Here is a 19192-nt window from a genome sequence, read left to right on the forward strand (position 1 = left end):
ATGAAGAATATTATTTGGGCTGGCAAAATACAACAATAGTGCAATCCTAAATGTTGGATTCACATAAATGCTTTGCATTTTTACAAGGATGTGTTAGGTTTTTGCTGTTTATTAAAACTTTTCATTAAATATAGCCCAAGAGTCTGTTCAACACAATATAGGTGAGGCCATCTGAGCTCTGCAGACCTCAAGGAAAGGACCCTGCTTTGTGGGAAACTGTCCCATCTATGACAAATGTCAATCTTTGGGGACTGGGGAGGAGGAAACATTCCTGTATTCCCCTTTTACAGACTACAATGTCTGGTTTTTGCTTTACCTATGAAGCTTATGAAATATGGCCCTTTAGCTGACGAAATTTGCTCTATTTCTAGCCTTGGTCATTTCACTGAATGTCTGGTAATGAAAGTGTTAAGGGAAAGAGAAAATTATCTAGTCTATGTTAGGATTCAGTTTGCCTGGCTTAGATTCTTAACAGCAAATTGTCGAATTCTGGGCTAATCACTGCCTGCTCCCATTTTATTCAGTGGAGAAAGATAGACGCATCCAGGAGAGATTCTTCTTGGCTCAAGATGACTGTCTAAACTTAGTGAGATGGATTGCCCTTTGCAGGTGTCTATTTATCTTCACTAAGGTACAAAAAGAGCCTAGGATGATTATCTTAGCCCAAGATAACTAATTGTTTGATGTCTAAACTTAGGTAAGATAAATCCTACCTGTAATGCCTTTTTTATTTGTTTACTTTACAGTTTGGTGTAAACAATTTCATACAAATGAGCAAAAGGAAAAACATTTTAAGCTGTGGCATAATACAAATTCTGCTGGAGGCACTAAGAATCTTACAGCTGCTGTCTGTGAGATTTGGATCAGACAAATAATTTCCGCCTGTGATGGAGTCTCTGGAGAATTTTCATTAATCTAATTATATGTGGAGGTTGCAGGGTGTAGACATTTCCCTCCTCAAATCCATCTTTTGCTTTATGTACCTGCCAAGTATAGACTCTAGAGATGAGATTCAACCATCCAGCTTTAGCTGCCTTAAAATCACGTGGACTAAGCTAGTCATCCAGGCTTATTCAGTATCAATGGAGAGAGACGCTCATGCCCAGAGGGCAGCCCCTCTTAGATAACAACCTCTAGGGGTAATTTGCCTTCTGGAGGTGCCCGCCTTATTACACAACAGAAGCACGGGCAAACAATTTAGCTTCACAGATGCTAACAGATAAATAAAAGAGGCAGACTGAATCATTCTCAATGCTATAAAATGAAATATTATCTTATGGCGCAAACGGAAGCCAGACTTCAAACTAAAATTGAACCGACTGTGGGTTAACTTTAAAAAAAAATAAAAAGTGTGATAATTGCAAAATATTTTTTTCTCCCAAGAAAATAGTAACTGGATGTTTCTGGAATTTTCACTATGTGATTAATCTAAGACTTTTTTTTTTTTTGCAATTACTAAATCATTTGTAAGCCAGTTCTGATTTCTATAAATATGTTAATCATTGAGCTATATGTCTAAAGAAATATGTAAATTGCCAACTGTGAAAATATTCTAAAACACCTCAGTTCAGTTACTTTGTAGTCAGACTACATTCAGGTGATTATTCACCTAACTTTCATAGCATTTTAATTTTTGTCTTATTAGTTGATGTGAATACAAGAAGTAGTATGACAATATTCTTAACTGAACACTTTCATTGCACCATCTGAGTGGCTGCTTTGCTTTTCAGTTAATTCTAAAAATTATTCTTCTTCTGGTCCATCAACAACAGTAACAAACCCCTCTTAGAACAAAATTAAATCAAATTTTTATTTGCAAAAGTACAAAGTAACCCTGGTCAAAAATGAGTAGGTTTATTCTAGTTTCATAACAAACTTGGTCACTTATTCTATTGGTGGAAGCATGTATAGTATGAAATGCTTTTCTGAAAAATGATTACTTAGAAAACATCACATAACAGAAGTTCTCACACACTGCTGCTGCTCACATTTTGGATGTAAGAAATGCTGTCTTGACAGAAGTGGACATATCCCATTTTATATTGCAAAGGTAAAGTAGTATTTTCTCTTGTCTTTGACAGTAGTGTTATGTGAAGGTAGAACTTTCACTGTGTGTACTTGAGCTCATAGCTTCTACCATTATAAACTGCTTAGAATTGGTCCAATGGACTTGACAGCTTCCAGTACTGAAGAAGTCTAGCAAGATTTCTTGGCTACAGTTTGCCAAAGCTCACCCTATTTTTGTCTCACCAGCCCTTCCATTTGGTTCTTTTTAACCCGTTTTTCTATAACTGCCATATAAGACACTCTGGTGTGTGTTTGCCTAGCTAGTTGTCTGACTGCCTGCACCTCAAATAACTGCTGCACAACTAGGCAATCTCAAGCAAATTCTCAGCCAAATTTGGCAAACTCCTAGTCTTCAAAAGGTTATTAAGTTTTTGTAGGTTTTGTGAAAAATGTCAAATAAAGGATATGCTCCCAGTTGAGCTGTTCTTGAGAGAAAAGCTTAAGTATAAACACAATATTTATTTGATGTCATATAATCCACACAGAAAAGAAATTGTGAATGCTTCAGCTAAAGGGAAAGCTTTAGACTGGACTCCCGTTAGACACAGGGATAAAGATCAAATTCATGGAAACCATGATTCGTTAGATGGGCACTCACAAAAATATGTCTTGTTTCCTCCTGGATTTCTCATCATGTCCTTGGGTTGGGGTTTGTGTGTGTTTGTCTGTGTTGGTTTTGTTTAGTGCTTTCTGTTTTTTTTTTGTTTTTTTTTTTTCTAGTACGGTTTATCAGCATGAAGGCTTCATTTTCCTCAAAATAAATGGATTTTTTTTTTCCAGATATAAAATGCAGTACTATTAGTGAGCCTTTTATTAGCTCAAATGAGACATTTTTCCCATTAATTACTTTATAGATATATGGCATATATACATGATGGATCCTACTATCTTGCTATATGTTGTGCTGTGATCTCTCATTTCTATGTCAAAAGGATGGAATATTAAATGAAGAATTAGTAAGAACTGCACAGTCATTAATTAGTATGTCTATTACCTTTCTTTCACTAACGAGATTTCCTGGGTGAGAACAGGGAAGCAAAACAGGTTTTTTCTGTCAAAATTCACTTTTTAGCATAGGAAACAGATGATTTCGAGAAATGTTGTGATTTCTTAATCAGGACAATTGAAGGAAAAATGGGCTTCAATTCAGAATTGCAAGGAAACTTTTTTTTAAAATACTCTTTTAAATAATATCTATTATGAAATGAAATGCTACTTCTAAAATAAATTTTGAAACTAAAAATATCACTGTGACATAAAAATGTCATTTAGGGAGAAATTTCAAAATATTTTATTTCTACACTTGCAATAAAAGCTGTTCCTCCTTGGTAAATTTCCACATTTAATGCAATGGAAACTCATTTTGAATTACTGCAACTTTGTGGATAATTTATTTTTTAATAATTCAAATGCTACTAGAAAATGACCTAATTTTTTGAGAAAATCCCCTAATCATGAAATAGAAATGAGTTCTCAAAATATCTTGTAGTCTACTTCCTTGCCCTGTAGCAGGATATATGAATGTAGATTGTCCCTGAAGGTGATTTTTAAAGCTGTTTTTCATAAACCTATAATGAGAAGGATTTAAATAGTTAAAATATTCAAAGTGAGATATTAAAGGAGAAGTTGACAGCAGTAAAAAAATGTTTTAAGTCTAAGAATACATAAAGATAAGAACAATAGGACACATTTCAAGGTTGGAAAGTTAATTACTGTGTTTTAAAGGGACTATATAGACGAGTAATTCCCAGAGGATGTAGCAAAAGAGTCTTAATAACATATTAGAAAGGTCATTGTGTTGCTGAGATGAAAAATCTTCCATGGAGAAATATCATATCTGTTCTGCAGCCCAATCCTCTTCATCCCATGAATGTAGCGGTACTGAAGCAGCTCCTGGGCTGATTACTCATTTTTTTGTTGCTGTATATTAGTTAGAGTGATGCATACAGGAATATTACAGGTGATGATATATTGAAGTGTACAGTTTGCTGACTTTGAGAAACACAACTGTTCACTGTAAGAAAGAGCCGTAGTGCTCTTTGTTGGTTCTAGATGTCTTCTTAATGCCCCAGAGCTTAGTGGTACTACTGGGGACGCAGCTTCACAATTTTTCCTCATGGTGGTTATTGTTGTGGTTTTTGTTGTTGTGTTTGTGTGGTTTGGTGGATTTTGGTTTTGGAGGCTTTTTACTCCTGAATGTACATTTTCTGCAATTTCTTTGCCATTGCACTTTTCACTGTATTGGGATGGATAGAAATGGATTATCTGTTTCATTCATCAGCCTTCACTCACTCTGGGCTTTCTGTAACTTAAAAAAGGACAAAATCCTACTCGGACAAATTAGACCAGGAGAATTAGGAAGTATCACTCTTTCACACTGCTATGCCAGCAAAGCAAGCAAGCAAGGCTCTTCCAGACCACATATACATCAGAAACACTATTTAGTTGTATTTAGTTGTCTTTTGGACAACCTGTAAGAGGAGTTTAGAGAAGGTACCTTCTTTGCTAAGTATGGTGACTGAAATTAAACAATATGAAAATCAGAGAGTTGAGTTTGCTTGTTATTAGAAGAACCTAAATGAAATTCTTTGCTGATTTTATAAGAACTATGTTAGTAAATGTCGCAACAATTTCTGGTTAACCTAAAGAGTCATTATTTCCAGCTAACGTAAAATATGAAAAATGTAATTTTATCTGATACTTTCTTCATAGTAAACACTGTCATAATTAAAGAAGGGCAGCCAAACTCGCTAAACAATTTTAGTGAAGGGTCACTGCCTACATCTGCCAGTCTGCCTTGTGCTCATTAGCATATTGTGCTGTTGTATACGACTTGGAGTATAAGAGATCATCCAAGCGTGCAGCACATAGTGGTAATCTCAACAAGTCTGAACCACCAGTTTTAGCAAATACTGTTTGAAAAGTTGCTTGTCCACCACATTATATCCAGTATTTTTGTAAACATGATGAATATCTACATATTTATAGCTATGACTAGGATTACACAAAAAAAATATTAAAAATAATGGCTAAAACAAAATATAGATTGTCCCTTACATGTGGGTTGCCAACCAAAGTCAGATTATGACTCTCTGTTTAATTGATCAACCTTTTTCTGAGCAAAACCTCTTTTAAATAGATAGGTTTTGCTTTTAAGAATTAAGTCAGTTTGTGAATTTTTTTATAAGTCACATGATACTGAGTCATGTGTCTTGTGAATGAAGGATCTCCTAAATTAAATACCTACATTTCCTTTCAAAAATAATTTTGATTTGTCATTCAGCTACTTGGTTGAATATATCCTTGTCTTCAAAAAAGAAAATCTTACTTGAATGCTCATATGAAGCCCATTTAAACCAAACAAATGTTCATGAATAAAAAAGGTCGTTAAGTGGCTGAGTCAAATCATCTGTTCTAGTTTGGTGAGCCGTGTAAGGAACAACATTGTATACTACATATTACTATACATATATACATATTACTATGTCTAACTATAATTTCCATTGAAAAGATCCCTTAAATCAAGTGCAAAATCATTATGCTATTTGAATGATAATATTATTATGAGAGATACAAAATTTTAAGATTTATTGTTGACCTAGAATCCCAGTACAATGCCTTAACTGTGAACTCAGCCTTCTGCTATGCAGATGTTTGTTTTATTAGGACTCTTCCTGTTTGCCAAACTGTATTTATTCCTACATTTTCAAATACTTTCTTGTAGAGTAACTATGTAAGAGATGAGAAAGCTCTTGAGTTTGCTTCTGCTATATTACTTCCACTCAATTTAGGTTTTCTGATGGGAAGTAGCTTTCAGAATTAGCTACTGTCCCTGTGAATTTGTGGGAATGACACAGTTTAAAGATTACAAAACTGTTTATATGATTAATGTAAACATGATTTTGTGCAAAGTCACAGTCCTTTCGCTGTCTTTTGCTGTATTGAAGAAGTTAAGCAGCTAAGACATTCAGAGTGGCTTATAATACTTTATACATGACTTTTGTCAGCTTTACTGCAGTATGTGCTGTAAATCCTTTGGAATAGTCATGGTCTACTAGGCCAATAATCTCATTTCTGAAATGCCTTTAAATATGTATTTACATGAGAGCATAATAGCTCCAAAGAAGCAATTATAACCAAGAAAGTCAATAAACCATGTTTAAAAAGTTCAGAAATTGTTACATTCTTCTCAGTTAACTCAGATTCTGTCTCTATAAAGTAACTAATTTTGTTCTTATCTACTCACCATTTTAAACTACCTGTCATTGAATTAGTACAGCAGCATGTTAGATTCAAGGGGTCTCAACGCAGCTGCAGCTGAATGTAATGAAAATATCCCCATTAAGTTTTATCAAAATTGAGCAAAATCACAAAATTCTGGAAAAAAAATCCCAAAATGTAAACCAAAGACAATCAGAATTATTCTTCTTTAGGAAGAATTTCTTTTCTTTACTGAAAGGATCATCAGGCATTGGAACGCATTACCCAGGGCAGTGGTGGAGTCCCCATCCCTGGAGGTACTTAAGGGTTGTGTAGATATAGTGCCTAGGGATATGGTTTAGTGGTGGGCTTGTCAGTGTTAGGTTAATGATTGAACTAGATGGTTTTACAGGTCTTTTCCAATCTAGGAGATGCTGTGATTCTGTAAAAGTTTTTACTCAATTTTTTAATTCATCCCTGGAGGACAGAAGGATTTCAAGAAGGTTACATCTCAGATAAACCATGCTTAACTAAAACAATTGCATAAATGGGAGTGATGTACTGTAAAGCAGGAATTGAAAAATTCTGCTTCCGCAGCACCTGTGGAGAAAGGACACTTCTCTAACTTTCCATCTTTTTCACTTCTTACTTATTGTAAGACCATAAAATATAGCAGCTAAACCTTCAAAATATTAAAATCATTATCCATATGTCAGAAACAATAGTAAGAATTTACATATTGTTATTAGACAATTTTAATACTTTAATCCAAATTTAAACCCTTTTTCATAAAATTTAAAGCTTGCAATAAGCAACCTTTGGTCAGTATTTATTCATATATTTTCAGTTCCCCTTTAGTCTGGTGTTTGCCCAAAACAACAGTTAAAAGCAGATCCTTTGTATATTTACTCATGAGGTAATAGGAGCTAAGAGGGAAACGTCAGTGATATACCTCAAAGGAATTAGTGGGTGTTCCTCTAAGAAGGTGAAACGGCCAACAGCCCAGTTAAGTACCTCTACACCAATATGCACAGCATGGGCAACAAACAGGAGGAGTTGGAAGTCAGTGTGCTGCTAGAAAGCTATGACCTAGTTGCTATTACTGAAACTTGGTGGGACAAATCCCACTACTGGAGCACGGCTATTGATGGCTACAGGTTGTTCAGAAGAGACGGGCGAGGAAAGAGGGGTGGAGGTGTTGCCCTCTGCATCAAGAAATGGATAGAGTGTGAAAAGCTGTCTCTGGTGAATAGCCACAAGCAGGTTGAAAACATAGTTAATAAGAAACTGGGGCAACAAAGGGAACCTTGTAGTTGGTGTCTACTACAGGCCACCCGATCAAGGGGTGCCTAGTGATGAAGCCTTCTTACTGCAGCTACAGGGGGCACCCTACTCTCAGTCTCTTGTCTTGCTGAGGTTTTTCAACCACCCTGACATCTGCTGGAAAAGTAGCACAGAGAGCTGTAGGCAATCCAGGAGACTCAGCTGACAACACCAAGCTGAGTGGAGCAGTTGACACATCTGAGGGACAGGATACCATCCTGAGGGACCTGGAAAAGCTCATGAAGTGGGCCTGTGTGAACATCATGAGGTTCAACAAGGCCAAGTGCAGGGTCCTGCACCTGGGTCAGGGCAACCCCCAGTATCAATACAGGCTGGGGGATGAAGGGATTGAGAGCAGCCCTGAGGAGAAGAACTTGGTGGTACTGGTGGATGAAAAAATGGACATGATCTGACAATGTGCACTTTCAGCCTAGAAGGCCAATCATATCGTAAGCTGCATCAAAAGCGTGGCCAGCAGGTTGAGAGCGGTGATTCTACGTCTCTACTCTGTTCTGCTAAGACTCCACCTGGACTACCACGTCCAGATCTTGAGTCCTCAACACAAGAAACACATGGACCTGTTAGAGCAACTTCAGAGGAGGACCATGAAGATGATCAGAGGGCTGGAACACCTCTTCTATGAAGATAGGCTGAGAGAGTTGGGGTTGTTTGGCCTGTAGAAGACAAGGCTCCAGGGAGACCTTATAGCAGCCTTTCAGTACTTAAAGGGGGCCTACAGGAAAGACGGGGACAAACTTCTTCACAGGGACTGTTGCAATAGGAAAGGGGTAATGGTTTTAAACTAAAAGAGGGTAGATTTAGACTAGATATAAGAAGATAGATTTTTTAGAATGAGGGTGGTGAAACAGTGGAACAGGTTGCTCAGAGAGATGGTAGATGTCCCATCCCTGAAAACATTAGCAAACAAATCATATGAAGAGCGGTTGAAGGAGCTGGGACTGTTTAGTTTGAGGAAGAGGAAGCTGAGAGGAGACGTCATCACTCTCTACAACTATTTGAAAGGACACTGTAGAGAGGTTGGTGCTGGTCTCTTCTCACAGGTAATTAATGACAGAACAAGAGGGAATGGCTTCAAGCTCCAACAGGGTAGATTTAGACTGAACATTAGGAAAGAATTTTTCACAGAAAGAGTGGTCGGGCATTGGAATAGACTGCCCAGGGAGGTGGTTGAGTCACCATCCCTGGATGTGTTTAAGAGCCGTTTAGATGTGGTGTTGGGGGATATGGTGTAGGGGAGAACTTTGTAGAGTAGGGTAGATGGTTGGACTTGATGATCCCAAGGGTCTTTTCCAACCTAGACAATTCTATGATTCTATGATTCATTCAAGGTCAGGTTGGATGGGACTCTGAGCAACCTGATCCACTTGAAGATGTCCATGCTCATTTCAGGGGAGGCTGGAGTAGATGACTTTTAAAGGTTCCTGCCAACTCAAACTATTCTATGATGTTATGATCCTATATTTTTTTAAATAAAAAAATCCTGTAGCTTTGTATCTCTCTCCTCATATTTAAAACCTGCAGAATGGAAATAAAGAATTTGTTTTAGATACAACCAACCCAGAAAAAGAAAAGATTTTCTCACGTGGTCCAGAGTGAGGTAGGCCCATTTGGAAATGAACAGATCTTTACTTTCTTCTTAGAAACCAAGAATATTAATTTATCTGCATAATGCAGACCATTTTACAATTATTTCTGAGCATTTTGTTTTATCTGTCAGAAATTTCCATTTTCATCAGCTCATGAAGCTGATAATTAGTATCCAGAACTGATGTAGATCTCACCCTCAGTTTTTATACAGCATTGCATTTTCTATTTATAGTATCATACCCTGGGAAATACATTCTTTACCCAGGTTGTCTTATTGGTATTTCTAGATTTCTGAGTACTTTTTTTTTTTTTTTTTTCACATAAACTATCGTTTGTAACCATTTTCACACTTGGCAGTTTTGTATCCTGTTTTTTCTGAAAGTCTCCATTCAGACGCACCCTGGATGTTCGCCAGAACGAAACTAATTCTCATTCTACTTAAAATGCTTCCCCTCGTATACATGCGTGTATGTAATAGGTAATAGATCTGAATTTAACTTTACAGGCCAATGAGCTAGGCATATCTGTCTCCCTGATCTATTAGACACTGGGGAACACAGATCACTGTAGCAGACACGCTCCGTTGATGCCTTCCCATTTTGCTAATACTGAGCTTTTAACTGACATCAGCATCGTGTGACAAAATTGCTTCCAACCTCATTTAAACAGCTGCACATTTGAACAGGCTTAAATGATGGGTTTTAGTAAATTGGTGAAGCATAAGTTTGCGTATGCATAAATTAACCTGGCCAAAAGCCAGCTTTCAGGAAATCCATTCTTATTTAGCTGCTGAAAGTAAATGTCTTGTCTCCAGGGGTAAGAGGAAGAAGGTAGGGGGAGTAAGGGAACTCTTACTTAATGTCCTATTGATTTGAACCTCACAAATGATGCACATCATTGGTTTGCCCAAGCCTGTGGATTGAGCAGATCAGCGCTGACCTACTACCTCCAATCTCACAGCTGCTCAGCTTTACTTTCTCAGTGCTCACTGAACTGAAAGAACGCTTTGGAGCTCCTGCCTGATTTTCACAGCCATCCTATGGCAGTACAATGTCCACTGCTGTTTCCCTTTCACTGAAGTGCATCTTTCATTTTTCCCCCCTTTTCTCACCCGCACTAGTCTACACAGGCTTCATTATAATTTCTTTTTCTTTTCCACAGAAATTACTCTTTTGCAACATTAATGCAAACAGTCGTCCAAAGATTTCTGCAGGCTGCATATCTAAATCAAAACATATAAAATCACATAGCAGTAAAGAAAGCACTGAAATCTTACTGGAGAATCATGAAAGCATTTCTCTTCTCCCTTCCCCCTCCTCCCACTTTCCCTTTTTTAAAAAAAAAAAAAAAAAATCATTCCTCAAATAGATTCCATCATACATTATGTAGATGTGAAACATTTTTTATTCTGGTAAATGAGGCTGAATCAAAAGACTGCCTTGTAAACAGAAGTTTAAATAGATTGCAGTTTGCTCCCCCCCACCCCCCAAACTTTCAGTGGCTTTAACACATACTTGTGAAAATTAGCTTCCTCTATAGCTTTTTTTTTTTTTTTTTTTTTCCCCTGGAAATGATAGATGCTCCATCTAGTGGACTAATTGAGCACTGTTTAAACTTATCACAGGTAGAATCCCTTTAAGATGTGTCAAGAAAAACATATCCTTATTATAACCAAACTAAAAGAATAAAGGGGAAAAAAAGAAATAGCCAGCTTTCAATTTCTAAAGAGCATGTAGAAGTTTGAGCAATAATTATAAGCATTATAATGCATCCTGAGAATTTATTCTCTTCACAAGCAATACAGCTATTGAGATAGTCCATTGTTGCCATGGTAATATGTCATAAATTTCTGTCAACTACCTAAAATAGCTGCAGATCACAAGGTAATCAGGTTTGGGTTGGTTTTTTGTTTTGTTTTGTTTTGTTTTGTTTTGTTTTCATAGGATTTATAGCTTTTTAAATTTCAAGGGGAATGAATCTATCTTTGCTTTGCAATTTGTAAGCACCTTTGTTGATATTTGGTGAATAAGCCGATGTTTATTATATTTTTCTCATAGTGAAATGTTTACCATATTGTGTAAAATCCCTTGTTAAAATACCTTAAAATGTATGTAGGTTTCTATCTTGACCAATAGATATTTATTTCCTCTAATCTGTACTCTGAACATTAACATGATCATGAGGCTGGAAGAGTGTGCTGTGGTATTGTGACATGTCTATGGATTCTGTCATTACTCCTGTTATTGTTTATGATATGATATTCAGAATAGTCAAACAATCAATGTCCTGATGACAGAAAAATATAATATTATATTTTAAAATGCTAAATAAAAGGCTGTCTCTAAATTCAGAAAGCATTATGTGTGTACAGGAAAGAATAATTACGGGAAAGTCTGTGAATTCACCTACAATGTCACCTGCTCACCAAGGTGTTCTACTCAACAATGTGATTGAAAGCTGCCATCCATAACAGAAAGCTTAAACAGATAAACAGTTATGACAATTCATGCTTGATATGATGTCATGAAATTAGGGAATACAGAATTTGTATCACTAAAAAGGCAGCAGCATATTGTTATTCTTTGGGAAAGCATTAACATTTTAGAGAAACATCCCCACAAGCAATGATACTTTAAACCCTATGTAAATTCCTGGGGGTGGGGATTTCAGAAAAGCAGCTTTCTTCTTTCTTTTTTTTTTTTTCCTTTCCTCCCCCCCCCCCCAATTTAACTTTTCTGTGTATATATTTGCCTTTTTTGCAACAAATCAAGTAAATCAGAGACATTAATTTACTGTGGAGGGTTTATATATGATTATGAACAGCATGACTATGTCTTTGTCATTTACATTCAGCTTTGATACACGTGTGTTAAAACCAGGCAGTGCAGCCATAGCATATCAGAAACTTGTGCTGTGTTTCTCTGATGTGATGTAGTCTAAAATACCTAATATCATTAGCATTCTGCTCAAGCCTCACATACATAATGCTGCAGACTCTATAGCTACCAAAGCCAAAGACATAAACAGGCTTTAGTGTCCTGAGGGAAAAAAAAAAAAAAAAGACATTTGGGAGTTGACGACCCTATTCATTGATACAGTCAGCTTTGTCAGCTGAGCGTGAGAGGATAGTTGAAGAATAGAAAAGACTATATTCAACATTCATGAGCAAGGCCATTTTTTACAAATGACTCAGAAAATACATATTTTGCGTATAGATGAGTCAATTGAAGGGAATTTTATTACAAACATAGCTACATTTCTAAAAAAACAAGTAGAATTAAGGGAAAATGTCTGAACATTCCTTGCTGCTGAAAGAAAAAAAAAAGAAAACAAAAATAGAAAATTTAAAATAAAGGCCTTTATATTCCTTTTCCTCTTTTCTTTCCTCCCCACCTTTTTTTTAAAAACTTTTTAAAATCTCTAGAAGAAAAATCCAGAATTTTCACTGGAATACACAAGAGGAAAAAGCATATAAAGCTTTATTTTAAGCTTTCTTATTTTCATGCTTGCAAAACATGTAAGCAACAAATAGCAAGGAGAGATTCACAGAATGTGACAAAAGAAAACAATTTAGCTGGTATCAATTAACTCTAGTCTGGAAACACTTCAGCAGTTGAAACTTTAAATTATTGGATCCATACATGGATCCAACTCAAACACCCCCAAAGTGGATTTAAGAAGAAAAGTTCAGACCCATTAATTCAGCCTAGTTTTACTTCTAACGTGTAGGTCAGGAAGCAGTATTTCCTGAATGTTGGTAAAAAAAAATTGTCTTGACTTGTACACAGTGTTTTAAAAAATATTCAACAGATATAAGAAAAGACAAGCTTCTTCCTGATATATAAGTTGCTTTTCAGACTAAGAGTGGAAAATATATTGAAAGGGGAAAACAGTATTTATAAAATGAATTTATCCAATTTTGATGATCTAATAGATGACAATCTGCATACCATACAGAAAATGATATCTAGATACTTCTATTTAGGTAATATCTAAATCTCTCCTTTCCATCCTTTTGTAGCTGAAATTGATGTATTATCAACTTAAACAGGGTGACTAAGACTTCTCTGATGTCAGGAACCCTGAAGCTTTTCCCCTTTGCCTAGCTGTCCACTCATGTGAGTGTTGGAGGTAGATGGGAACTAAACATACTTGTGGTGAAAAATCAAGTAGTAACAACAAGACATGGAGGGTTTTTCAAGAACAAGCAATTTTCCTTAAGCTATGAAGATGTGTTAAAAGAATGACTAATGAATTCCAATCACAATATTATTTACTAAATAAAATGGTATTTTAGTAATTTTCATTATTTTTTATGTCAAGCATTTCATTGTATACATTCTTTTAAGCTCACCATTCTATTTTCAGGTATATCTGAATGGAGCTGAAAACCTACCCAAGCCAACTTCCAAATGTAACCAGTAGTTGTCTACAGAAAGAAGAAACTGCAGAAGTACTTCTTTGGAAATAATTTTGACAGGTACTACCACAGCTGTAGTGGTTAATTATCTTTCATAACAGTTCTTCCGCATGAGAACAGTAATTTTATTTTTTTCATGAAACCAAGTTACAGTTTCTCTTTTCTTATTTTTTTTCTTTCCCCCCCGGTGTATTCTATTGTCATAATACATGTCAGTGCTATGGTACTCTTTCCAAATGCAAATGAATATATCACAACATAATTTAACAATCTTTTGTCATCTGCTTAGAAATCCAGATTCTTCATTTGTGGAGAGTATCTCAAGAAAACCCCATTTGCCCTAAGGAAAAAGGTTAGAATACAAAACATAACTTCTAACCTTGAGTTAGTCTGCCCTGAGGAAATTTTCCTTTGATTTCCTTTGGTGCTATAATAATTTTGTCTCTATGCAAAGGAGTTTCTTCTGTGTGTAGCTATAAACCTTCTTGAAAATGGCCCAAGGCTTTTCCTTAAGGTTGTTTCTCTCAAAACAACTCTAACTGTGGAGTCAAGAGGGGAGGCAAGTCTCATGATACCCATAACAAGAACTTTAGGTACCTGATAACGTCAGTTTTGAAAACAAATTTACCTCAAAGTTAATTCTGAGCAGGTCTTTGAGAATTACCTTTAGTTTCTTCCTTGGGTACTCTTGGATCCTGATATATGAAAAGAAATAGCTTATCTTGAGTTGGCTGATTGATTCACCATTTCCCACTTGCAGCACTGACTCCATGATGCATGGATAACTGAATTTTGTCTTGGCATCTGAACTGTCCTGCAATGTAGCATTTATAGATCAGCATCACTGATTTTGGTTTGCCTTACCATCCAGAATTTGTAAGCTATGGTGTTTCCATGTGTCAATCTGAACTTTTAGTCATTTTTGGGTCTAACTGTAAAAGACTCAGAACATCAGTTTCACTGACTAAAATGCCACCAAGATCAATGTGTTAAATGCTAAAGGAGTATAACTATGTATGAAGGCCAACTAGCCTTTTCATCCCATCCCATGTCATTGTGACCATAACTTATTTCACCCAGAGTCTAGTACTGTGCTATCCTTAAGAAAGAAAAGTGTGCTGTAATTGAAAAAACGGCAATCCATTGGAGAATCTTTAAAGATTTTTTAAAGATAAAGATCTTCAAAGATAAAGATCTTCAAAGATAAAGAGTAAAGATAAAAATACTCATTTTCAAGTAAAGGCAGTAATGTTTTTTTTTTTTTAAAAAAAAAAAAACATTATTATTGAGTAGCTGAAATGAATGGCAGATATCAATGAAATCCATTATTAGGAAAATGCCAGTCTGGCTGACTTTCCAGCTGTAAACTGCATCTCAGCACAACTTGTAATCAAGATGCAGTAATAAGGAATGAGACAATTCAATCAATCAATTGATTGCAATACTGAAAAAAAAAAAAAGTAGTCAAACTAATAAAATGAAATATTTCATTGTTTATTTCCTGGGTGAGTAATGCAATCCATAAAATGTATTTCTATAATCCTCCCTCAGAATTTCTACATGAAATCAGAACAGAGATTTATCTAACCCAATATTACCTGTTTCCTGTCATGCACTCAGCCTTTATTTTGACCAAGCAGGAATCTCATTCACCTTGTTCCAGGACCACAATAATTCCTTCCAGGGTACGTGAGCTATCAGAAAATAATGGTAGTATAAATTTTAACAGATATGAATTATTTCTGCAACAAAGACAGAGAGAGATTTGACTTAAGTCATTAAGGGCTTTGATACTGTTTTTAAACAGAAAGCTTTCTGAAATGATTTCTCATTAAGATTTTAAAAGGCTAGTAATAATAACCTGCACCATATTCTTCATCTTACTTTCTTTAGAAGATCTAAATATATAAGAAAAGGTTTAAATAATGTTTTCCTGAGAAAACAGACATACTTATTGAATAAATTACCTGTCTGGTACATGTTTTATCTCTGACTGATGGATACTAATTTGTGACAGGTATTGAATATCTCATAGCTGTATACACAAAGGATGAAATCTTGGCTCCATTGAAATCACTAGTTCAAAGAGCCTGGAATTTTCCCCTCATCCCCTCAACATGCTGTCAGTCATCATTTTGGCACCGGTAAAGACCCATCTTGAATACCATGTTCTGTTTTGGGCCCTTCACTACAAGAAAAACATTGAGGTGCTGGAGCGTGTCCAGAGAAGGGCAATGAAGCTGGTAAGGGGTCTGGAGAACAAGTCTTATGAGGAGAGGCTGAGGGAACTTGGGTTGCATAGTCTGGAGGAAAGGAGGCTCAGGGGACAATTTATCACTCTCTACAACTACCTGAAAGGAGGTTGTTGAGAGGTGGGGGTAGATCCCTTCTCCCAAGTAACAAGCGATAGGAAAAGAGGAAATAGCCTCAAGTTATGCCAGGGGAGGTTTAGATTTCTTTACCAAAAGGGTTGTCAAGCATTGGAACAGGTTGCCCAGGGAAGTGGTGGAATCACCATCCAGGTAGGTATTTAAAAGATGGGTAGACATGGTGCTTAGGGACATGGTTTAGTAGTGATTTTGGCAGTGTTAGGTTGATGGTTGAGCTAGACAGTCTTAAATGTCTTTTCCAACCTGGACAATTCTATGATTCTATTACCATACAATCAGTTTTTTTCCACACATCGTATGAGGAGAAATATTGCCAACATTCTTAAGAGGTTGCTGTCAAACCAAACAGCTAATCTGCAATGGATTTCCTAAGAATTATACCTGCAGGTAGTTCCTGTTCATGATAGTGTTGGTTTATGAAAACAAAATTTATTTTTTTTTAGGTTGCAGCTTTGTAAAATACTGTGTGACACAGGGGTGTAAAGAACAAAAATATGGCATTTTATTGAGAAATTCTAGTAGAAAATTTATTCTACGATTTTGGTTTGGTTTTATGTTTTGATTTTTTTTTTCTGCTTTAATGTTTTTCTAGGATAATTAGTCTATTTTCCAAGCAGGAATATTTGCATACTCACAATACCGACTCTATGCATATGAATGTGTTGTAATCCTTCCGAAATGGCTATACCTGTAACAGTAATATGTAAGAAGAGAAACTGTTTATTTTTCAGTCCCTGATACCCAAACACTTGGCACTGCATGAATCATTAAAACTAATGGAGTGCTGAAATATTGCCAGGCTCTTCCTTTCACTGTTTAGGGCTTGTTTCTGCTCACAGTGCTTTCAGCTGGACTTTTGCCATTAACTTCAAAGTAGAAGTAGGACCTTAGAATTACCTCCTTTTTCCTGAAGTTTCCACAGCAGATCACTTTGCTAATTGAACCATGTCATCTTTTTATTTTTATGTTGTCCATGTCTTCAAGTTTAATTTTTGAACCAGGTTGTTGAATTCTGTGTTTATGTTCATGATGTTTGTTTGTTGTTTTCTCACTCTTAATTTAAAGGCTAATTCAGTATTGCATTCTCTATAGTATCATAGGTTTCCTGTCAAAATAGCTCAGGTACATCAGACACTTAGTTTCTTCTACTAAGTCAACTATGTATCTGTGTTCTACTACCCACAGGTAAAATACCTTAGCTCTTACCATACACACACATGTTTCTGCAGCTGAGGAAATTTCAAATGTTTACTGAATGGACCATGGCTAAAAGCATGTCATGGTTTGGGCCAAACCGTCCACTGGGTGAACAGCAGATGCTCCCCCCTACCTCTTTTCAAAGAGAGAGGCAGGAGAGAGAGAGAGAGAGAGACTTCTGAGTTTAGAAAGAACTAAACTGCTTTAAAGAAATTTTAATAATAAAATAAAAATGAAATAATGATATATATACTAAACCGTATCAAGTTCCCAGGATGACAATCATGACGCTGGCTGGCACTGCAAAAGTCCCAGATTGGACTCAGTGACAGACAGGAACTGCATTCTGGATCTGGATTCCAGACTGGGATCGAAGACAGACGAACAGACAGGGTCCTCCTCAGATGTCGGCTATTGAAGGAAGAGAGAGTGATCCTTTGATCCCTCAGTTTTTATGCTGAGCATGAGGCAGATGGGATGGAATACCCTGTTGGTCAATTTTGGGTCACCAGTCCTGTCCACTCCTCCCCGCAGGTGCGACCCCTCTATGCTTTTCCACTTCCGACCCTCCAACGGGGCAAATAAAGTTGGTTGGCCTTGGCTGTTAGAGCAATAAGTACAAGCGAGAGCCTCTCTATATACCATTCCTTGACATCGACTATAAACATAGGTCTTATCACTGAGAGTGAACAGTGTCTGCACAATATGCTGTTAATTTCAGTAGTTAGAAGAGGCCTAGCTAAAAAGTAAAGTTACTGAACAAAATTGGTACTGTTTTATCTCAAACAAGGACAAATTGTCTAGTAATGCTAAACAATGATGTAATGTGGTTCTTGGACATTTTATCATGTAGTCACATGGGACACAGATTCTTGTGTCAAGTGAGCAACATTCTCACAATTCTGAGCAAAACAATGTAGACTGTGCTTAATGTCATATACACTGTAAAAAGACTCAGTAATTTAGACATTAGAAATAGCAAACTGCTTTGGGATGATAACCAATGTTCTGTAGTTACAGTGTAGAATCATATTTGTCTTCCTCAGAATATTGTTTTAGTAGGTTTTCTTGCAGTTAAAGACACAGACTTGAAAATATGTACCTTCCATTTTAATTACGTTACCGTGTTAATGTTACCCAAAATCTGAACAATATGGTATCATTACATTAACTTCGTAAAGGATCATAGAATTTTAGTACAGAATCAATTTAATTTTATCATTCAGGATCCTTAATGAGCACTAAATGGGGGTGAAAAAGATTATAAGATAAACTTTGAATTAGGCTCTCTTCTATTTGGTTTTCAGAAAGAGCTCTCAAATGACATCAGATTTATCACTTTTGAAGCAGCGTTCCTTGGCATTTCAGACCCAAGTGCCTTTTCTTTGGACATAATTGCATTCTATGACCCTTCTAGACTATTTGTGATTCCTTTTATGAACACATTAATGAACCTGTAGTTTATATGCGGCTATACCGGTGTTACCATGCCACGACATTACATTATTAAGAGAAAAGAATGCATTTTCAAAAATAAAAAAAAAAAAAAAGAAAAAGGTTTCTCACATAGTACAAAAAGGAATGATGAAAAATGAAACTAAATAATGGGTGTGGCATTGAAAAAAATGTGATTTTCACTGTCATTTAAGCAATCTAACTGTATTTCTCACCACAATATGAGCAGAAAAAAATGCATATTATTGCCTTGACTAGTTTAACTCTGCTCTATGATGCTTTTCATATGAAACACATAACTAGCTTTCTGTTGTAACCTTTTAATTAAATTATGTAGATCAATAGGTTGTTATCTCCCTCTTAGATTTCAAGTGTATGCAGTTTATTTATGTTGTCTATTATTGTTCAATCACATTGCCTTCTACTTCACAAAATGAAGGACTGCATCTTTTGCTTTGTAATTTTTCCTAGTTAACTTTTCAAAAAACACTGAATGGAGAGGTAGTATCTGTCTCACTTCTGTTCTACTCAT

The sequence above is a fragment of the Vanellus vanellus genome, assembly GCF_965231255.1.
Source record: "Vanellus vanellus genome assembly, chromosome: 3".
NCBI classification, from domain to species: Eukaryota; Metazoa; Chordata; class Aves; order Charadriiformes; family Charadriidae; genus Vanellus; species Vanellus vanellus.